Source organism: Lampetra planeri, chromosome 8, assembly GCF_965212315.1.
Source record: "Lampetra planeri chromosome 8, kcLamPlan1.2.h2, whole genome shotgun sequence".
In the NCBI taxonomy this organism is placed as follows: Eukaryota; Metazoa; Chordata; class Hyperoartia; order Petromyzontiformes; family Petromyzontidae; genus Lampetra; species Lampetra planeri.
In genome coordinates this window covers 1,913,741-1,937,957 of record NC_136114.1, presented here as the reverse complement: position 1 = coordinate 1,937,957, position 24,217 = coordinate 1,913,741, and the positions used below count along the sequence as shown (strand labels likewise).

Here is a 24,217-nt window from a genome sequence, read left to right as displayed (position 1 = left end):
AATGATGCGTAGTGACAGAGGACGGATGGGACTCACCGCGACAAAGGACAATATCACCGTACCTTATCTAGGCTGGTGAATATTGAGTGAACCAGCTCCTTGGCCGACGGATTTTGGAGTTGATTCTTTTGATTAGCCTGCAGCAACCACAGAGAAACGTCGCTCACTGTCATGCACGCATTAGACAATGCAATGCGAATGAATAGAGTGACATTACGTACTTTAAATTCATAAATAACCTGGAATGTGCCTGATCTCATCAGTTGTCGGAAGCTAAGCAGAGGGTTCGGCCTGGAAAGTACTGATGCGGGCCACCACCATCTCCAATACGTTATAGGCTGAGGGGCTACGTGGTGTGGAGCACAGGGCAGTGCATCGATCCATTGTACTCGAAGGATACCAAATTTCTGGGAGGATCAACCAGGACATGGCGAGCTGGAATCCCCAGCATCGCCCACGTTTACCCAGGCACACTGACTCGTCTCTTCCTCTCAACCTCACCCACAGAGGCACAGACACGCGGATAACAATAACCACCATTCCAATCAGCTCCACATATTTCCGTACCGCATCAGTCCATCTCTTCTCTAGCCTATGACATGCCCGGTTTGCCTCCTCTCTCCAGTCAAACAGAGGCTGTTTGGGCATGCAGTGGCTAGGCATGCAGTGGCTAGGCGTGCAGTGACTAGGTATGCAGTGGCTAGGCATGCAGGCTACACGACCCAGCCACACAGCCTTGCCTGCTGGAGAGGTTCACCAATTGGACTGTGTCCAGATCTTTCAAGGATATGTGAGCTCATCTTCTTGGTTCTTTCGGTAAAGTCATGTAGAATGGAAATAATAAAATAATAAAATAAAACATAATAAAATAATTCGCACGACGTTTCGGCTGTCTCCCCGACAGACCTGGTCTTCACCTGAGGATGGCTGCTTGCGTTGTGGCCGAAACGTCGTGAGAATTATTATATTATGTTTAATTTTATTATTTTATTATTTCCATTCTACGTGACTTTCCCGAAAGAACCAAGAAGATGAATCCCTGCAGTCACGAAAGCTTTAAATCGAAAGATATGTGAGCTCCTCACACAATCCAGTCTGGTTAACCCCAGGATGGATCGTAGGCAGGCCAGCCTGACTGTTTCAAACTGGAGCGGATATTCCTTAAAATGGTTCCACATTTCTCAGGCATAGAGAAGGGAGGGCATAGCTATGGCCGAGAAGACCCGGAGCTTCATATAGAGCGGAAGGCTAGGTAGCTTCCATATATCATTATGCAGGTGATGAAAATATACTGCTGCTCCACTGATTCTGAGTGAAACCTCCGCTGCCCAATTGTAGTTAGTCATAAGCACACTGCCTAGGAAGAGAAACTTCTTCAATCAGCTACCGACCGAGACACACATATTCATGAGTTCACTTGCTGTTGTATCAACACATCTGGCTCTGCGTTGAACACAGAGAGTATCAGTGTTGCCGTATCTTCATCTCTCATGGATAACAGTGTAATGCGGGCGTAAACGGCCTCGCGGATATGACGTAACGGGGGGGGGGGGGGGAGTTGGGTCACGTGGGGAGAAGGGAAAGCGCTTAAGGGCGGGAACCGGAAGAGACGGGAGGAGAGTGTAAGAATAAAGACGGGAGGAGGCCATGCAGGGCAGGGGGTGGAAAGTGGCGTGATCACCACAGGACGGGACTCGGCACCGTTGGCCAGCGGTGTCCGGGCACGGGGGAGACAGAGAGCAGCGGTGGGGCTGCAGAGAGAGCAGCCGAGAGACTGCAGAACGGGCGGAGAGGCTGAGAGGAAAGCCAGCAGCGGAGCTGCATCGGGAGCCAGGAGAAAAGGCTACGCGAGCGACGGCAGCAGAAGGGCTGCCGAGCGGGAGGTGGAGAAGGCTCTGAGCGAGGGCCGTGCGGGGCGAAGTTGTACGAACCCAAATAAAGGACAACGGAGACAGACACAGTGAAAGAGTCCTTTATTACACTGGTGTCAGAAGTGAAATGGCATGTCAAAACAGCTCAGAAGAAAGAATATCCCTGCACCATTGTCTGCTACATCTTCCGACGACGATGACCTTCCTCAGGCAGTGGACCTGCCTGCGATGGAGGAGGAAATCCGAGCGGGAACGAGTGCTGGTCCGGGAGTGCAAGATGTCGCCGCGTCGGTGGATCCGCCCGTGCAGGAGGACGCTGACCTACGATGGAGGCAGATGGCGGCACAGCTGGAGACCTTGAAGACCGTATTGGCGCAACTGTGCGACCTCGTCACGCCAGCGATGGCGTCGGGGAGGCCCGGGGGTGATCGGCAGGCCGCGGCCTTGCCTGCGCTGCCAGCGCCCTCTGCTACGCGGCACGAAGACGCCATCTTGGGCGTGGCAGGGGAAGAACCGCGGAAAGCCGCCATCTTGCGCCCTCCGCGGCGGGGGGCCGCCATCTTTGACACGTTGCGGTGCGACGCCATCTTGAATATACCACGCGACGAGTCGCCTGCGGAGGACGGCGCAGCGAGGAGTCGCAGCCGTCACTTGACAACTGTTAAAGAATTCTCCATCGGTGGCGACTGGAGTGCTTTCGCCTGCAGATTTTTAGCGGTGGTGCGCTCCGCCAGGTGGACTGACGCAGAGGCCCTGGAAGTTCTGCCAACTCTTCTCGACGACGAGTCGGTCCGATTCTTCCGTTCCATCAAGGCCGAGAAAAAGAAGACACACGGATCAGGGCCGAAATTTTTCTTCAAAGTTGTTGGGGGAGGTGTGCGCAGCTCTGGGAACTAAAAATATCCGGACATCTCCCTACCACCCGCAGATGGATGGCATGGTTGAACGGCTGAATCGGACTCTGTCCGCCATGCTGTGTCACACGGTTAATGAAAAACAAGCGGATTGGGATTTGCATATCCCTGGGGTACTCTCGGCATACCAGATGACGCCTCATGCGTCTACAGGATATTCGCCGTTTTTTCTTATGTACGGTCGCGAAAACGTGCCGCCGATGGATGTGCAGTTGGGAACAGGAATGCGGGGACCTACTAAGCCTCTCCCTGATTACATTCAGGACACCATTCGCCGCGTCACTGAGGTGCGGGAGGGGGCCCGCATGGCTACGGCCAAAGCCCAGGCCCGGAACGAACGGTGCGCTCGACGCTCGAAGTGGAAGTGCCCCTGGAAGGTGGGGGACATGGCCTGGCTGCATTGCCCGCAGGTGCGGCCAGGGACCTCCCCTAAATTACATAAACCATGGCAAGGGCCTGTTAGGCTCATCGAGGTTCCCAACCCGCAGTCCGCACGCGTCCGGTTCGGATTTCGGCGCTGGTACGTCCATACGTCTCGCTTAAAACCATACGTGGCCCCTCGAACGGATGCGTCATCTCCTGATGTTGCCTTGCCGGTGTCTGTTGCTGCCGACGCACCCTTGCCTGTGCCTGTTGACCCTGCAAGAGCGCCTGTCGTGCCTTTTACAGACAAACCGGCCGTGACATCGCAGGAGACAGGGGACTCTGCTCTGGGTGGGCCTACCACGGCTGCGGGAACACCGGGCCCCGCCGCCCTTCCGACCCCACCACAACCACGATTGCGGGACACCCCGGACTCTGGTCCTTCGGGGAAACGGGACCGTGGCGTTGGCGGGCCTCCAATAGCGACAGGCAGTTTTGATCCTGTCGCTCCTAAAACCCCGTCACGTTCTCGGTCTGCAGGGGGGCCACCGCTCATCCGGGACGGGCCGGCGACCCGCACGCAGTCGAAGTCCCTTACTTTTCGTTGATTAATGTTGTTCTTGTTCTTGTTAGTATTGTTATATTCGTTGTATGCTCCGTTGTCCGTTCATGTCTGATGGTTGGTGGTCACTCGCATTACTTGTTTGTTTCAGCCGAGGATGGCTGGAATTTTCTCCACGGGGGAGGGTGGTGTAATGCGGGCGTAAACGGCCTCGCGGATATGACGTAACGGTGGGAGGAGTTGGGTCACGTGGGGAGAAGGGAAAGCTCTTAAGGGCGGGAACCGGAAGAGACGGGAGGAGAGTGTAAGAATAAAGACGGGAGGAGGCGAGGCAGGGCAGGGGGTGGAAAGTGGCGTGATCACCACAGTAAGGGACTCGGCACCGTTGGCCAGCGGTGTCCGGGCACGGGGGAGACGGAGAGCAGCGGTGGGGCTGCAGAGAGAGCAGCCGAGAGACTGCAGAACGGGCGGAGAGGCTGAGAGGAAAGCCAGCAGCGGAGCTGCATCGGAAGCCAGGAGAAAAGGCTACGTGAGCGACGGCAGCAGAAGGGCTGCCGAGCGGGAGGTGGAGAAGGCTCTGAGCGAGGGCCGTGCAGGGCGAAGTTGTACGAACCCAAATAAAGGACAACGGAGACAGACACAGTGAAAGAGTCCTTTATTACAACAGGATGAATTTGTCATGGAAACTCTTCCGTCTGATCCCTGAAGACATGAACTATATATTGTGCTGCTCAAGCTATGCAACCACAAAAAATACACAACACCACTATGGCTAACCCCAGTGGGTCACATGCTTGCCAAGCATAACGCAAAAAAATATTAAAGGCAGTAATTCGGGGGTGCATTCAATGGGCGGAGAAGCGCTCTGTTTTGTCGTAACAAGGTGGACTTCTGCTCTTATTAAGCAGTGCATTATCAGAATATTTATTAAAACTTGAGGAATCATATGAGCTATAAATCTTTTTTTTGCAGATGTCCAGTAGGGGCGGGTGACGTCACGCTCCCACTCAGCCAATGAGCCTTGTGTACGCGAGCGGAGAATTCGTAGGAAGATACGGCGCCTCCAATTGACGGGAATTTTTCCGCCCAAAAGTATTTTATTAACAAGATGATATCAGGTACACACAAAACAGAGCATATGAAAGTGGGTTGATACCAGCGCAACCCACACATTAATGATTAGAATGCAATGCAAACCTGTCTAAACTGCATGTTTCAATAAACTCTACAACCTCCTGGTGTCTTCCTAAGCTCTCATACCTCAGTAGAAAAAAATTGGGTGGGAAGGGGAGAGTGCCTAAATGCTCTCATGAATGCTCTTAAGAGTCAATGCGCACTGGAGGAGAGGTAGTGAAGGGGTTCCATGTTTATTGAGAAGCTTCCTCCCTGCCCCTTAGTTTTTTTACTTTGCGATTGGCCGGATTTTTAAATGCACACCAAATGATCAGCAGGGCAGCTCCTCAGACCGTTAGCTCCTGTTACGACATGCTCTAGGCTCACCAGATCGTCCAATTGCAAACCGCATCGGAACGCTCTACTTCATTGAATGCACCACAGCTGCTTTATGCAGTATTCCCTCGTTATTCACGAACGTCCTGTTCACGATTTTGGCTATCTGCGAATCGCATCTGGAACTCTACACGACTGCATCGAGAGAGAAAAAGAAAGGAACTGATGAAACAAAGTGATGAGAGAGAATGTGATGCGAGAAGTTATTAAATAAAGTGATGAGATATAATGATGAGATAAAAGATAGGGTTTCATAGGCCAGTATCATTATCTGCGAAATTTGCAATTCACGAGCATCTTCGGAACGTATCCCTCGTGAATAACAAGGGAGAACTGTAGAATATGAAAGAAAAGTTTACTCGATAATTTTTACAAGTCAAGACTGACCCGCTGCCGTGGGCCATGTGAAATGCATGACATCGAACCACTGTTTCCTACCACAAGTGTGAGGGCGAGCTTAGACTTTTGAAATATGTCAAAAAACTCCTCCTGGGAAGGCAAATCGCTGTTCGCAGTAGGACCAGTGTCTGCAGAGAAATATCATCAGGTACTCACTTTAATAAGAACAGCAATGATTACAGTAGTATTATACTATTTGCAGAGTTGGCTATGTACGGTGCGAAAGAAGGTCAGCATACATACAAAGGGCCATTGCCATATGTTTTGCAGTTGTACAACACTGTGCTGTACTGACATGTACAGGGACTCCTCTACTTATGAACACTTGACTTACGAAATTTCAGAGATATGAACAAACCTGTCCGTATGTCCAGTTGCCTGTTCGGACCGAGAATCGTAAGTTCAACCACCGATCAATAGATGGTGGCGGTGGCATCTACAAATGCAGGAGATTATACAACTTTTAAAGCCATTCCCTGTGTTTAGTGAACATGCCGTACAACATGTTTGGAATCAACAGGAGTAAAGTTAGACTTACTAACAAATCGACTTACGAACAAACCTCTGGAATTCCTGCAGTCACGAAAGCTTCGAATCTAGTTTAGACCTCTGGAACTTAACTCGTTCGTAAGTAGAGGAGTCCCTGTATACAGTAAAAACGCAAAGTATGCATAGCCTAGCACTGGTATATAGTCTATGGAACAACATAATCATGGTAATATCATGAGTCAAAGAAATGTTGTTTGTGCACATGTATATATTAATCACTCCATCGCTAACATTTATAAACTATAGCAACAATAACACGACATAGTTTAGTTGTTGGAAGACGTTCAACCATTTGCGAGTGCATACAGTGTCGTCTATTTTCTGTTATAAGAGCCTGATTCCATCTTGTAATTCCCATTTCAAGCTTCAACCTGTGTATGATTATAATTGAAGTATAAAACCTTTGTTGAGTACTACCACTGGCGCCACATTGGCGAGATGTTAACTTCCTCGCCTGGTATACAGGGGGTCATGGGTTTGATCCTGACCCCGATGCCTCCTGTATATTTGGAGTTTGCATGTTCTCCCCGTGATCATGTGGATTTTCCTCCGGGACTGGGTTTTTTTCCCTCCACATTTATAAACACATTTCCACATGATAAGCCCACTTCGTTGAACTATCATTTGTGGCCAGATCACGTCTGAAAAAAATCTACGTGACTTTACCGAAAGAACCAAAGAGTATAAATTAAAAAATAGTTTATTTTAGAGTAGTCACAGTGATTAACACAACAAAAAACACAGCACCTGCATCTTTGTCCAGTTTCGACACGAAAATGAGCATTTCTTCCATTAGTTGTGTTAATATATCCTGAAGAATACAAAACAAAATTAATCTGAAATCACTGACGCCAGCATCTCTTAAAATATCTCTAAATATTGTTTTTGCGAAAAATATATACTTAGCTAAGTGCGTATTCAAAATTCAAGCAAGTTAATGTAACTTTACATAAAATATAAAGATGCCAAGCTGACAACAAAATTATATCAGATCTTCACTGCGGTGGCTCAGCACGTCACGTGTACCATATCACGCTCCCTTTTCCTGGCGTCTATGTCCTGGTTGTCCTCTGCTTCCATGGATGAGCCACTTGTCAGGTCGAACTCTGTGGGACATACAGATTTTGTACATTTAGTGAATGCCATTCTACGCATGTTTGTGCTACATTCATGCAAATGCCATCTCATAGGCAGTGAGGCATTCAGAATAGTTTTGATCCATCGTCATGTCGCAAACCTCTTCTACACATTGATGCATTTCAGTCACTGTTATATGAGCTGAATTATTGATTCATGACTTACATGAAAAGAATCTGTAATGGAACTGACTTAAAAATACATTACTTAAATGAAAATAATGTGTAATGAAACTGATTTAAAATACCACAATGTCCACCGTTTTCACACAAGTGGCATCTGAAATTTAATTAGGATAATGATTGAATTCCTATTATAGAGAGGTACTATTTGACTGCCTTAGCCAAGGTGTTGCTATTGCTTGGCTAAGGGGCACCGTGGTGGCGAGATTTTATCACCCTCGCCTGGTACGCAGGAGATCTTGAGTTCTATCCCGACCCTGACGCCTGTATATTTGATTTGTCCATGAAGCCATCCAGATATATAAACACGGAGACAATTTCAACCGATAAGATGGGTATAAGCTGAGCAATCATTGGAAGGACGTTATTAACCAAGCAAAGTCGTAACTTGCTGTTGTGCTTCCATTCTTCCCTGCCGTTTAGCTGTTATCTCCGACTCTCTGAGTTGTATTGCCCGATTAGGTACCTCTGCATTAACGGGCTGGGGTCTCACTAACATGGCAACTTCTGCTCCCTTAGCCTCGATGTACCGATGGTTCTAGCTGTGTGATGGGCTGTGTGTCTCACTGGCGCGACCACCGTTGCGGTGGTTCTCTTTCGTGGGCGCGCTTGCCTCTCACAGCGCAGTTGGCAGCGTCGCAGCAGTTTGTGCTATACATAGACATGACATTAACTTGCTAATCCCCCTAATCTCTCTGCCTAATCTCTCGCATCAACATAGTGCTAATCTCCCATTAACACTGCTGTTGTGCGCATATGCGGGGACGGTGCTCTTGTGCGGCGACGGAAGCTCATTTCATGCTAATCTCTCTCACTAATCTCTCTCCCTAATCTCCCCCATTAACAACTGACATGCTTGCGTTCGGGGATGGAATTCCTTTCCAGCTCAGACCCCGCTTGCTTGCCCTTCACCACATATATAACCTTGTTGTAACAGCTCTCTCGCTGGTTCAGTAGTTCCACTGCTGGATTTTTTTTTCTGCCTGAGGACGACCGCTTGTGTCGCGATCGAAACGTCGTGATATATTATTTTTTATTTTACTTTATTTTTCTCCATACGTGACCTTACCGAAAGAACCTAAGAGTATGCATATTTGGAGTTTGCGTGTTATCCCTGTGGTCGCATGGAATTTTTCCCTCCATATTTAGAAGTATGCGTTTCGAGTATTTGGCTGCTATAAATTTCCACATGATAAGCCACTTCATTGAGCTATAATTTGTGGCAAGGTCGTCTCTGAAAAAAGAGCTTTACAGCTCAGTGGGCCTTAGCTGGCGAAATAAAATTAAAAACATATCTTACTATCCAGACGATTTGAACACTAAACAACTGGATAGCATCTTAAACGCCACAATGGAGGCTTATCAGTGGTACCTAAAGTCAACACCATCACTCTGACGCTCTGTGCAGACAGAAAATAACTGTATACGAATGCAGCCATATCAAAGCCATCCAAATCGGCAATCAATGCCAACTTAATTTAAACACAAATATATACCGATTCCATTGCCTGAGATTGCACAAATTGTAGATGAGCTGAGCAACAGTTCTTGTCATTTTCTACATTTAGGGCCCAAGAGAAATGGTGATATATTTCGGTGAACACCAATATCCCAAACAAACACCTGATAACTGATCCCACTCAATAATATGTGGGCTTTAAACTAACTGGAAAACAAAAATGGACGAATTCAATCGAATCTGCACATCTCACCAAAGATAAATAACTACTTTTACACGTCGAAAATTAAATAAAGCCCAGCATGCCATCACATGAACACCAGCCACATCATAGAATGCAGAGTACAAAAACTGAGTACTCAAAACATTCAACAGATGCATTGAAGCGATCCACCACACAGTTACTGAAGACATTTCCTGGCTGACTAATCTGGACATAAACACAGAAGTTGTGATTCATCCAGGCAAACGGATAAGAAACAGATTGACTGAGCAGTTCAACCAGCTTTGTGACAATTTCATAAAAAAATATTCGTGATGTTTGCACACTGCTTGTAATGTTGTAAACTATTTGCCACCATCGCTATCAAGTCAATGGCTAAATGAACACGGCCCTATTCTAAATCTATGATATGTACAGCATGCAATGCATCTCTTACGTCGTATTTCCAGTCGAGAAGCTCACAGTCCAGCCAGTATTGCATTTGCTCTCCTTTCTCAGTCTTGAGCACTCCTTACAGCAGCCTTTTAATCAAATTATTATCCTTGAAATTCAACACCAATACACACTGCCTCTCTGTTCAAACATCAATGTTCTCGCTTTGCCACCGGATAACAAAATCCACATATTTTCTTCAGTGGCCAAACAAAGATCCTGCATGTAAATAAATATCTCTCTCCTAGTTATTGCTGGGTCAATATTTAGAACTGGTTTCAATCACTTAAAAAAATGTAATACCCATCATCAATGTGCTTTGCAACCAGTCGCTGGACATTTTAATCGGGTCGGATTCACCTAAAGCACCATTCATGTTGCTATTCAACACCGTCCGTTTCATTATCTGTGTGTACATTCTTCTCAAATGTTCCAGGTAGCTTCAGAACCTGTAATCTGCTCCTCGGGTGAAACAATTGCCTCTTTGAACCCCTTTGGATGCAACATAGATAATGTTTCCAGCTAATCGTTTTTCAAGCGAACATAAAGGTAATTTTTGTTTTGTTAAAATACGAATTGTATTCTCAATTCCGCAGCATTCGCTTAAGTTTGGCCCGTGAAGCTCTGTAACGAGCGGCGAACGTGCTATAGCTAGACCAAGTCACCGCTCCAACATCATCCACTCGTCAGCAGTTGACTACGCCGATGCACACTCGGGGCTACGCGCACGTTTTGCATTGAGAGTGTGATCATGAATAACCAGAATTATTTCTTCCACGTATAAAATGCAATGTCCCTGTTCAGCCGTGCACATTTTCATTATATGCATATTCATGGATGACTCTAACAGCAGAACAACCTTGGCTTCAGCGATAATAGACGCGTATTTGTATTCTATTCAATCATTATTCGTGAAAGTATTTCAATTACAATATTGGTCTGTGCATGTGTGTATGCGCGGTGGCACAGTTGTTAGCGCGCTGCAACACCAGTGACGAATATTTGAACTGGTCCTGGACCTCCCCTCGGTCAACTCGGCCTGAAATGATTGCCTGGTGTGGTGTAGTAAACATCGCCACTGGGGAGACAAAGACGGTGGGGCGTGGTGCTGGCCACCCACCCCTTCGTGTGCCTGCCGGCCTTCATAGGTGCTGCTACTCACGAACAGCACTTGCCCCAATATTCTGTTAAAAGCCATATGGAGGGGGCGGGGGGAACTGTTAGCTTCGCGTGTGAAAAACAATACCTCGGTTGGCTATGCTGGCCGTCCATGCAGCAATACGACTTTTCTTTTCACTCTGGGATGGTGTTCCTGGCAACTGAGGTATATCCATGTCTTCAATCCCAGGCTGTTTACAGGCTGCTGCTATCTCTGGCACCATTTTTTCGTTGTTCTTCGAGTTTCCCGAGGGCTCCACGTGGTTCAGCTTCTCTGCATTCTTCCTGAAGGAGGACGAGGAGGCAAACATTTAAGAGAAACACACAGTGTGACTTCCATCAAAGAAGTGTTTAAAAACAAAATATGTCCGGCGTTCGTGGATTTAATTTGACCGTTACTAACACATATATTTATATTTGCGAGCTGTATATTCTCATTGCTCTAAGGCATTCATTGTAAGGATCATGATTTGCATTCATGAAGGACTTGTGTTTTGCTCATGCAACAGTGCGAGTAAAATCTTGGCTTTACCGTAGAGTTTCTGGTCGCTTCTTTACGTTTCCACACAACCTGTCAGTGATCGCACTCTCGATGTCACTCCGGATCAAATCCGCCTGCAGCAACAAGCGATGAAAGGTGTTTGTGGGTTAGTTCGTGCATTGGAAAATCGCTTGCCTACGCGTTAACGCGTGGACATAGAGGATCCAATCGGTGGCGCTCGCCAAGTCTTCACCAATCGATTACAGCTGCATCTCATTTTACACGGGTTTTGCATTCTCGAAAAACGGCACGTAACTCAAAACCGCACAAATTAAAACATAATTTTTCCATAAGAAATAAATGAAATGGTGGTGGTTAGTGAGAGCATGCTATCGAACCTCACTCTTACGTCTATATATTTCACGGGTTACAATAACATACATTTACAATTCTACCACAACATGTATTAAAGAGAGTAACAGCCTATTTAAATCAATAAAAAATCAAGTTAAACAAAAATATGTTTTCACACGTAGTCAGATGATTAAGTGTGGTGGCTATACTGTGGGGCTGGTGGAGGGGAGGAGTGGAGAGTGGCGCGCGAGGAGGGATACGCCTCGTGATGCTGCTGCCCCTGTTGTGGTGGTTGTTGGCAGTACTCCCTGCTGCACCTCAGCCAGCATCGCTACTCTACTTTCCTGCCCCCCCTAAACCCCTCCGACTAACGATCAGCTCGCAAGCAAGTTCCGTGCACCGTGGCCAACGTGCTGGAGGCGCGCGCTATCTCAATGATAGTGCGCGCAGAGCAAAAATAAGTGCGCGTTCATTTAACGCGCGATTTACAAAATCGCGTCACGCTAACGCGGGTAAAATGCGAGGCGACTGTACTTTAAAATCCATGGTGGCCGTCATTACAATTGGCGCGAGGGTGCGAATTGTGAGCTCGCTTCGATGGCGAACCATCCTCACGGCCTCAGCCAGCACGGTGTTGTTCGCTCGATGGAGTTGCAGATATCTTGGGGCAATTGTCGAGCAGGGAAGGACCGGGATCAAGATGATTATGAGAAAGGAGGGAAAACGCGGGGAGTGCCTTTGGAAAACTGCGTTTGATTATGAAAAGCAGCCTAAAAAATTGCGTTTTAAATTAGAGAATAATTCCATTGACATGCAAAGGATCAGACACATGAATACTGGCACACAAAAATGAACACAGAATGAACGGTGCACGAATAATGCGGAGAGAGTTTCAACGAGAAACAACAAGAAGGACACGTGGATCGGAGAACAAACGAAAAACTAGATAACATCGTATTGACTGTTATAAAAGTGAGTGCATGCTTGGGCAGGATACGTCGCTCAAATATAAGGTGACTGGCGGACCGACTGGTGATGCAGCGGCAGGCAAGAGAGCAAACGCGTGCGAGGGCTACGGCCAACACGGAGACGGAGGAACGAAATCGGCTCGTGTGCAGGAGCGAGATGGATAATGGCCATCACGAGGCGTTCATCCGGCAGTATATATACAACACATTGGCCGTTGGTGCTGGAGGATGCTACGAACGTCATGGCACAATAGCGTGAGCGGCTGGAGAGTTTGGAATTAGAGCAGGGGTCGGCAAGCTGCGGCTCCGGAGCCGTGTGTGGCTCTTTAATGAACTGCTTCGTGATAGTTATTTATTAAGGACCACCACCGTCTCATATTCACCCAGTCAGTGCCGGATTAAGATAGTGCCTTTAGTATATGTTATAAAGGGGCCCTAAATATAAAAAGCATGTAAGTATTAAAACACACATTTTTTACTTGCATAGTAAAGTAATTGTATGTTTTCATTTCTATACAGCCAGATAATACGATAAATCGCTAATCTTAAACACCCAGTCGTTCATAAAAGTTGAAGGCGATATAGTACTATAGTAATAAAGCAAGTGCAGAATCACTGAACCGGAATTGATTACTTGAAAGCATTTCAAGTGCGGGTCCCGTAGCATATGTAGCTACTTTTGCTACTAGGATAATCCGGCACTGCCCACAGTGTGTTGAGGCTCTTGAAATCTTGAGCTTTTTTTTACCGAATTCGAACAAAAATGGCTCGTCTTGTTATTGTTTGCCCACGCCACCCCCACTGGAAGAGAGGATAACAAGAGAGAGTTGTAGATGTAATGGGTGTGTGTGCGTGCGCGCAAGAGAGAGGACACGTGACGGAGAGGCAGACACTTGAGTGGCACAATGCGAAAGGGGACATCTCAGCCAGAGGAGTGTGGTGTGTGGCAGGTTTACTGTCCAATCGTCGCGCTGCTGTGGGAAAGTCTCGCCTTGATGACTTCACAGTGGAACAGGTGCAGGTTGTTCTTGCGCTGCTGTTCGTTCCAACACACCAGGGCCAGCACCGACACGTACGGCGGCTCTTCCATGAACGACGTGCACACCTGAATCAACCCCATTGGGTATTTGTTGAGCTCTTCCTGCGTGCAATTATTGTTCGCGTGAAAGAGACACATTGCAAAAGTGAATGGCAGCAAAATTCCAACGATGAATGACAATTATTTGCTTGTTAAGGGTTTTAAAAGTATATTTTATCAGGCCCCATGGTGTAAAGCAGGGGTCCTCAAACTACGGCCCGCGGGCCACATGCGGCCCGCGGAGGACATTTATCCGGCCCATGGTCACTAATTGGGCTGCGCTTGTGAGCACTAATTGGGCTGCGCTGGTGAGCACTAATTGGGCTGCGGTGGTGGGCACTGATTGGGCCGCGGTGGCGAGCACTGATTTGACTGCGCTGGTGAGCACTGATTGAGCTGCGGCGGTGGGCACTGATTGAGCTGTGGCGGTGGGCACTTATTGGGCTGCACTGGTGAATGGTTCAATGGGCCAATTGACTGGACTTGCCCCCAAGGCCTAAGGCTGCCAGCCCTCCCCTGGCTGCGCTTGACTGGCTCTCCCTCCCTCAGCTCCCTCACTTGCCCCTCGGCTCCACTCCCAGTGATATTCCTGTGTGCTGGGGATGTACTGCGATCTGTGAACAAAACTGCAGGTGTAATTAACTTTTTAATGGCACCCGCACCAGTGTGAGCCTGGGGTAAAAGCGGAGTTCCCCCAATCAGACTGCATTGATGGGCAGTGCAGTCTGTATGTCTCTGTGTGGGCAAAGTTATTGCTGGTATATTGTTTTTGTAGCGCTGTATATATATTGGTATTTTACTAATAGCAATTTTGACTCCCTAGGAAACAATGATGTCAAGAAAGAGAAAAATTTACTCGGAGTGTAGGATATTCAAAGAACAGTGGACTTATGATTACTTTTTCATGCAGTACAAGGAAAGAGCTGTGTGTCTGATATGCCAGAATATAGTGTCTGTGTTCAAAGAATACAATTTACGTCGACACTATGAAACTCAACATGAAAAAAAATATGATTGTTTGGTCGGAGAAGTGAGAAAAGATAAAATATAAAAACTGAAAAATACATTAACAATTCAGCAAAATACTTTTGTGAAGCAGAAGCAGCTAAATATTTCATCACTGCGAGCAAGTTTTCAAGTTGCCAAGCTAATAGCGTGCACTGGCAGACCATTCGTGGAGGGAGAATTTGTTAAAGAATGCCTTCTTTCTGTTGCCAAAGAGATGTGTCCAGAGAAGGCCGATTTATTTAGTACAGTGAGTCTTTCAGGACCTACAATTACACGGAGGATTGAAGAAATGGGAGACAATTTGCATCAGCATTTGCAAAACTCCACCAAAAAACTTTCCTATTTTTCCTTGGCACTCGACGAAATCAATGATGTTCGTGATTCTGCACAACTTCTAATTTTTATTCGTGGGACGAATGACTATTTTGAAGTCACAGAAGAGCTTGCTGCACTGCAAAGCATCAAAGGAACAACTACAGGAGAGGATATCTATGAAAAAGTTTGCCAAACTGTGAATGGTTTGGAGCTGAACTGGGCTAAACTAGCCAGCGTGACAACTGATGGTGCTCCTAGCATGGTGGGGTCTAAGAAAGGAGTAATTGCTCGCATTAACCAAGAGATGGACAAACATAACCATTCTTATCCAATAGCCATACACTGCCTCATCCACCAACAAGCACTGTGTAGTAAATCACTGAAGTGGGACTCTGTTATGAAAATTGTGGAATCTTGTGTTAACTTCATTAGAGCTCATGCACTAAACCACAGACAATTTCAGGAATTTCTGTCTGAACTAAATGTTGACTATGAAGATGTTCTGTACCACACAAAAGTCCGTTGGCTGAGTCGAGGGAGAGTTTTGAAACGTTTCTATGACTTACTTCCACAGATTACAGCTTTCTGCTTTCAAAAAACAAAGAAGTACCAGAGCTCAATGATAAAGAATAGAAATGGCACCTTGCCTTTCTGACAGATGTAACAGAGCTACTCAACAGTTTCAATGTGCAACTTCAAGGAAAGGGGAAGCTCATCTGTGATATGCAATCACATGTCAAAGCATTTGAAGTAAAATTAGGCCTCCTCATCAAACAAGTTAAGGAGGAAAACTTCTGCCATCTCCCCACAACTCAAAATCTGTTAGCGGAAAAACCATTGGTTGCAATTCCCAAACAAAACATGTGTGGATTCACTGGAAAAATTGCAAAAGGAGTTCCAATTTAGATTTAAAGAGCTTCATCTCCATGAACAGGACATACAGCTTTTCCGTAACCCATTTTCTATTGACATTGAAAATGTGGATACAATTTACCAAATGGAACTGGTTGAACTGCAGAATTGTGACTCTCTGAAAGACGCATTCAAGTCAAGCAGCCTTCATAATTTCTATGCATCTCTCCCCTCTGAGACATATCCTCATCTCAGGAACCATGCACTCAAAATGGCAACCATCTTTGGCAGCACTTATGTCTGTGAACAGACTTTTTCCAGAATGAAACATTTGAAATCTCCAACCAGATCTAGACTAACGGATGCACACTTGCATCACTTGTTACGACTAGCAGTGACAAATATGGAACCGGACATTGACCATCTCATTAGCCAAAAGCAGGCCCATAGTTCCCATTGAAATACTGGCAAGTTTGTTGATTTAACTTTACTTGTTCTTCATTTTAAATATTGTATTTGTTCCCGTTTTGTTTCTTCACTTCAAAATAAGATATATGCAGTGTGCATAGGAATTTGTTCATAGTTTTTTTTTAACTATAGTCCGGCCCTCCAACGGTCTGAGGGACAGTGAACTGGTCCCCTGTTTAAAAAGTTTGAGGACCCCTGGTGTAAAGTGAAGTCTCGAACTCGTATTATCCCCTCTGTCTCTCTTCTATGAAGATGGTCCATTTGTAAAAACTTGGACAATTGTATACACATCCTTTTCAGTCCAAAGTGGTATTCACGAATGTGTTGAGATTTTTTTTTGTTATTGATATTGCGCCCTTTTCGCTGGGGAATCTGACAGTGCTTTACTTATACACCACATCTTATTGTAAACATGTTAAAGGGCACTCCCCCACTGGAAGCTGTCCCTGTGCGGTCACAAGGTGACTCAGCACTTGGCTTGCAAACAGGCATCAGTCTGCCAGTAGAGTGCGATGATTGCTTATGAGTAAACCCAATTTACTAATTTGGCAAAATTTGAACCATGACCCTGGCACAAACTATTTACATCGTAGGATCTTTAACATCCACTGTGAAGTAAACGGTCCATGTTGTTGTCGTTAATACATCTGCAGTAATAAATATAGCGGCCGCTGGCATCAAACCGTGAACCTTTGCGCCAAGTGGAGATGACGCTATCCCTGGGCCATGTCAACTCGATGTATAACGAGAACTGTCAACCGATTTTTCATTCCATCATTTAGTTATAGATAAAGTTCCAAACATATAAAACAATGAAATAGAAATAGCAGATAGAGATATTTAAACTGTATATAAATCTACTAATATTGGGAAATCGCTTTGTTTCTTTGGAAGATTTATTTTTACTTTAATACCCGACATAATTATTTGAAAAAATATTCTAATATCACAATTTGAGTGTATATTTATTATTATTACAATACAACATTTTTCAAATCATGTTAATTTCAGTTTTGGTCTTTTAAAACGAGGGTCATCTTACATTGCATAATGTATCAGTATATTTCTTTTCACATTTCGGAAAAACAATGTGAAACACTATCAGTCCACTCAAGCTGTGCGACCGCAGACCTTCTGCACAGAGTTGGATGTCGACCGGAATGCGTTTTGGTATTGAACAGCAGTGATCAATGGGTTGATCACTAAATATTCTTGTGCATCGCAGAGCAAATCAGAATGCTACCAAAGGCAAACGACGATTGTCGTTATGGCCAATGGTGGAGCCAGGATTTTCAGGTAGGGGGCAACCGCTCCAACAATGGAAAATTATAGGAGTTGTTAGTAAGTAAGGACTTGTCCCTTGCTTTTTATTCGACGCGTGTGCGGCGATGGCGCAGCTATCGATCGAGGGTCGAATTCGAACCGTGTGTGATCGGCATCGCGCTCGCTGAAGGTGTTTGCCTTTTGGGAAGTCGTGTACTGTATACGCTACTGCGCACAATTCTGTGAGTCACTTATTGACAATTATGGACTCAGACTATTGTCCTATCATCTCAGAGTCCTTGGCACGTAATAATGTGCTACACAGAGGCAGTGGGGGTCGGCAAATGTTGATTCATTACTAATAAACCCCAATGATCCGATCAAAATTAGAGATTTCGATCGGATCATTGGGGGGGGAGCTACTGCCTCCTCCCCCACTGGCTCCGCCAGTGGTTACGGATGATGGAAAATAAAACTTCCCCACTAAGAATTAATGGATTTTAAAAAATAACTTTTCTATATTATGTTGGACTCCTTTCACACCGTGCTATTCGGAGGTGCGGGGGAAGGATAACAAAATAGATATCGCCATTAGAATTATGTTAATCTGCAGCAAATATGATACGATGTTTAGCCACCTCTTTATATATTATTTTCATAAATCAGCTTCCCAATGCAAAGTTCAGTACATTGTGGCAGGACAGGAGAACAAACACTTGGTACGTCGAAGGAGTGGAATCTAGTTCCATAAATAACGTAGCTTCAACATTTAACGTAGCTTCCCCGCGGTAGGGGGTGGGACACGGGGTGGGGGGGGGGCAAAGTACCTGCCAAACCATGACACCTTTATTAATTTATTCTCAGTCCTTAACAATTAAGATTAAATGATACATTATTTATATGCACCTGCAAGTCCTAATGTGAGGGACAAAGCAAACCCCTGCACCCCCCCCCCCACATATAAAAGTCAAACTCCGCCCTATAAGCTTCCCTCATTTAGACAAAACATGCTTTGGCATGACAGAGCTAAAATCATCTCGAGAGTTGTCGTCCACAGCTGTCTGGTGGATCCTGGAGCCCGTGGAGGTTCACCGCCGTGGATCGCCGCAGCGCCTGATGGACTCTTGTCTCCTCCTTTCGCTGGTATAGATTTTTATTTTACGTACGATTAATTAAAAAAGTGTGGTACGGTGGACATTTCAAACCGTTTCAGTTTGGGCTAATTCTAGTTCATGAGTTACATTTGCAATTATTGTTTTTTGTCACTTGACATATTTTCTTGTTCCCTCTGGAAATATTATACGTTTACAAGTTACGTCAGTTTAATTTAAACTGAATCCTTCTTCTGAAGGGGAAAGATCACTGGTAATATTGACAACATTTTAATTATTCGACTCCAGTTCTGTAGTTCGGTATACAAAGTACAGGACCTATGGTTTTTTTTAACGTGTGCAAAAATAATCTTTAGCGAGAGTTTTATATAAATTATTGGAAAATAACTCAAACATAAATGCTACAAAAGGTTAAATAATTAGATTTGCAGTAACACCACGCTGAGCTGGACTCATAGGGGTGAGCATTGGCCCAGCTTAGCTGACAAGTCTGGCTAAACTGCTACAGAAATATCCACGTAAGATATCGCAAACAACACTCTACATTATTCCCAACATTACCCATGCACACATCTATAGTTAACTTCATATGAAATCATGCTTCTGTAAATATTATCAAATGTGCTGAGGTCATGAACACCACAGTACTGTGTTGTGTACTGTTGGCGTGGTTATGTACTGCACTCAACATTACAGCGTGTTGCCCCCCAAGTTGTGAACTAAATCGTGTCCTCAAGGAAACGTACAACACTAACAGTGAGAAAAATAAAAACTTCAGAGGAAAAAGCACTGCTAGTGAGCAGAATCCCCATACGAGCACGAAGACATGGGTGTAAGGGAGCTGCAGCAATGCCCTGGAAACGCAAACTCTGGCTTTCCAGGGTCTGGTTTGCCACAGATTTGCTGTGCATTCCATTTTATAGACACCATTTGTCATTATTCCCCCAATCATAGATCTAAGGTCAGTGAAGCTGAATACTACTGTTTATGCAGATAATCTTAACATGCAAATTAGTTTTTATCTAGTATACTCAAATGAGCTTGCTTGAGATATCAAATTGCACATGTCCGATTAAGCCTCCAGTTACCGAAGGAGTTTTGCAAACGTTGGGGGTACCTTGCATTCCAAGTCGATCAGGTAGACTGCATTTTTGTCCACCTGTAGAAGCATGTCTTGAATCCAGATCTTTCCATTGTTTTCAAGATGTTTCAGTTTAGTCATGCCGTCTTCTATAGATGCTACACCCACCTTCTTATCCATCACCATTGTTGTCAGATGCTAGCGACATAAAATAAAGAAAAGGCTTGGGGAAAATGTCATTTTATAAAACATTTGTTAAGCATATCCTGCCCTCAACATTGTTATGCAAAAGCAGATGCCACTGGACAAAATGCTGCTTTACACAAGCTATGTAGAGGGTCACGACTCAATAATGAACGAGCAAATTATTATTGCCATTAACTCTTGGATGCCTCTGGCGTCCCAATGTTAAAATTGTACGTTGCAAATCAGCACCACCCTGAACATTTTGTGATTGTCCGTAGCGAGCCCCTGAAAGCTTCTGCTTCAGGAGGAGCTCTTATTTAAGGGCAGCTTGCTCAGCGCAGAGGTTCACCTTTACAGACAAGCGGTATGGAGAGTGAGCAAGGACGCTCATTCCGTCAGTGGATCGATCTCCCCCGAGTTGCACGATTCCCTATGAGAATACCTTCCACCCGTATGATCTACAATCTTTATTGGACTTTTTCCTGGGGTTCTGTATAGAGAGACATGCTCACCCAAAGAGTTTCCCAGTTTCCACTATTCTGGACTTCCTTGAGGAAGAATGCCACAAAGGCCTAGCAGCATCCACCATCGGGGTCCAACTAGCAGCCATCTCGGCTGTCTACAGCGGTTTTGATAGCTCCCTTGTGTCGAGCAATCCACTCGTGCATAGGTATTTTTGAAGGGTGTCCTGCTTAAGAGACCTCCCGTAAGGGGCCATACTTCCCCTAGGACCTTCCTCTGGTCCTGTTTGCTTTATGTCAGCCTTTTGGGCCACTAGCATTGACTTCGCTGATGTTCGTCACCTGGAATGTGGCCCTGTTGGTAGCAGTTACCCTTAGCCCGGCGGCTCGGGGAACTGCAAGCTTTGTGTTGGAGGAGAAGGTGCTTTTGTGTGCACATGGTGCCTTTCTGCCAAAAGTGAATTGGGCCATAATACTCAACATGAGCATTGTTATCTGCCCTAACTGTCCAAAACTGACCTCTGAAAAGTAAATATTGTGAAGTTGTCTCGATGTTCCGAGGCCAACAGAGGGTTATCTCAACAGGTCCAGACAGCACTGTAAGACTGATCGCCTATTTATGCTCTACAGTTGAAAATGTCTGGACCAGACTACTTACATCCCCGTATCACCGCTTGACTTAGAGAGCGTATACAGTTATGAGTTGAAGTGTAAGCATCCTCCAGAGTTAGAGAGGTCTCATTCGTATAGATTTGTCTCCACCTCCTGGGCTTTCGCCTCAGAAGTTAAATGTCATGGTTTTCCTAATATCGGGATTTTTGTGGACCACCTCCTCCCGCCAAGTTTCTACTCTGGCATAATTGCATTATGTGCAGTGGCATCTGCAGGTGGTGTATAAATTAATAATATAATCATGGTACATACAACTCCAAGTTTGGAAATCAACAATGACATCAGATTGTGGACATTTGTCGTGGATTTCCATAATGATATTACAATCCAGGCAACATTCAGTGCAATGTACGGTGGCAAATATCCATTGCAGCTGCAACGTTCTTAACTATACCGTAATGCACTGGTTGGTCTGGGTCGCTTCCTGCACTTTTCATATATTTATTGGAGTGGGCACTGCATGATATGCCCCTCATGGATATCCCACTGATCTCAAACGACTATCTTGCTTTCTTTCCAACAGTTGATTCCATCCATAAAAGAGGTTTTTGGGTTAGATCGTTAAACCCACCATCCGACACAGCCAATTAGTAAGGTTTGTCACGTAAACAAAACGTGCCAATTCGTTACTAGCACAGCACGCCAGTGTTTTGGAGAGTAAACCCCCTAAAACATTTACAATTCAAGTACGACGTTTCGCCAGTAATTACAACTAGCATCATCAGGCGAAAGCTATATTTGTGGCTGTATTATGGCTCTATTATGGATAATATTGGTCGCGAAAGCCTACGTGTAAAGTTGATTGCATCCCTACCTAAATAAGTGCATCAATATTGGTGGGAGACATGCAGAGACTCTAAAATAAAATAGTGTTTTTCTATATTATTTATCGTTATAATTTTAGTGAGGAATCTCTTAATGGATTCCACTGCATGAAAGATTGCAATGTTTATCCCATTATTCGTGAGCTATCATAACAGTTGTGGTTCTGTGCTGCATAATACATTCATCATATTTCCATGAGTATTAGGAATACAATTATTTTTTCACTCAATGTTGGTTATTCACCGCAGGATCAGGATCACTCCGCATTTCTTGCAGATACAAAAACATTTCTGCCACCTGAGAGCACAGGATGCCCATTTCCACACTATCCGGGTCAAACCGGATCGGTGGCAACCCTGGGCGTTCCACTGCCATGGGATTTGGGAATAGAGGGACAATGGTGGTGGTGAATAAGAAGGCAGTGCCCTGTAATATAATATAATTATTCAGTTTTAAATGTCAAAACTATGAATTGTAGTTAAAAAAATCATATCTTCTTAATGAATGCATCTTACCTCTACTTGGTATTGTGAAGTTTCTTCTTGGATGTTAGTCGAAGTTGAATATGTCTTTCTTTGTTCTGGATTTTTGAAGAAAATGAACAAGTGTTCACAGACAAGTAGAATGAATATTCCATACATTGGGCTATACTACAAGAAAGTAATATATATAGTATTTAACTGGTGCTACAGCGAATTCCGATCCATAATATCTGTTTCTTATTCCGCCATCACCCATAACTTCGATACCATCCCATTCCAGTGTCTGGAGGGTATCAGATGTCGTGGCAATATATCAAATAATTTTCTAGAGCTTCGACAGCATCTTGGGCAGAATGATGACATTAATAATAATCATCATAATTTGTTTTTGATGGAGCACACTTTAAGCCAGGCTATCTGAGAATACCTCAGACGCAACGCACGGCTTACATCTCAATTATTCGAGTTGTCCCTGCGTGGCACAGGGTGACCCAGTAGGGGGCGATGATTATATTTGCTTGGTGTCATCTCAATTGAGTAATTTGTGGGCAGTTTTCGAATTTGGCAAAATTTGGACCACGACACAATCACATAATGGGCGACTGGTGTTGAATAACAGCAGGATAAATTGTCATAATTCAGCAAAGGTAAGTTGTACAACCTCGTGTTATATAAATGACTAGCGGGAAGCACCCAGCGTTGCCCGAGGGAAAAATACATTTTAAAACTTTTCAAAACTTAAGAACATAACCTTTACAAATGAAAATAAAACTTTGATCATTACCTCATTCATTTCAATAAAACCCAACGCTCGCCAAGATTTGAATCTTTAAATCGCGTAAAGGAATCGAGGGTTGTAGATTTCTTTAGAATCGGCCTATTCCCGTTTAATCGATACCACAAACGTTCCACAGGTATCGATTCTCCAGTCTTGTATGCGGGTTGACGCCACACACTTCATGGTCACCCCCCCCCCCCCCCAAAATACAAAAGTCTATTTTTATACGTTTTACATTATATACAGTATGGGAGCTAGCCACATGGCAAATTAAAAGTTTGTAACCGACCCCCCCCCCCCCCAGTCGGCCTACGCGGAGGGTTGGGGGGGGAGCGTGACGTAAAATGTTTTTACAAAAGGCTATTTTTTATCATTTTTGCATAGTGTACAGTCTGCAAAGTACCCACATGGAAAATTTCAAGTTTGTTGCATGTCGGGAAGTACGCTAAACATTTTGAACAGACACACAATCACAAATTTCCCTTGTATATAGAAAGAGATATCATCACAACTCGCCACAGTCGGGTTTTTTTTACAATCGGGTTTAATTGTCTTTTTATATTAAACCCGATCATCTGAGATTGACGAGAAATCCGGTTTTATTGGTTCTAATTGCAGAACCGCACTTCGCCAACTTCTCAACGATGGGCTTCATACATTCCAAGCGAAGGAACTCACTGGCGCCCACGATTGTGGAGAAGAAGCTCGTGTTCATCAAGACCAACCTGCCCGCCGCATTCTACGACTACCCCGTGCCCGACGGCCCCGAGTATGATAGCAGCACCGACGAGGAAGCAGCATACGCCTATCCGAGTTTCGTATTCATTATACCAGGTTTTAATTCCCCGAAATCGGGTTTAATTGTATTAAAGAAAAAACCCGATGCCTGCCGCTGGAAAAATCGGGTTTTTTCCACACATGCACCGCACTGGTGGCGAGTTGTTAACTACCTCGCCTGGTATACAGGGGGACGTGTGTTCGATCGATCCCACCCTGACACCTGTATACTGTATTTGGAGTTTGCATGTTCATTCTCCCCATGATCGCGTGGATTTTGTCCGGTTCCCCCAGTTTC

The 24,217-nt window shown here is 45.0% G+C and overlaps 1 pseudogene across 1 annotated transcript in view; it reads right to left on the bottom strand.

Moving 5' to 3' along the window:
* The window catches only part of LOC144720204 (epidermal growth factor receptor kinase substrate 8-like), a 42,832-nt pseudogene that overhangs the window by 17,424 nt on the left and 1,191 nt on the right, over nt 1–24,217 (bottom strand). Inside the window, exons 2-11 of the transcript XR_013585731.1 lie at nt 22,398–22,462; nt 19,775–19,936; nt 13,553–13,702; nt 11,291–11,373; nt 10,847–11,043; nt 7,194–7,273; nt 6,915–6,978; nt 5,977–6,054; nt 5,658–5,746; nt 63–137 (exon numbers count right to left, since the gene is read on the bottom strand). The product of XR_013585731.1 is annotated as an epidermal growth factor receptor kinase substrate 8-like (transcript). The remainder of the gene's footprint in view (nt 1–62; nt 138–5,657; nt 5,747–5,976; nt 6,055–6,914; nt 6,979–7,193; nt 7,274–10,846; nt 11,044–11,290; nt 11,374–13,552; nt 13,703–19,774; nt 19,937–22,397; nt 22,463–24,217) is intronic.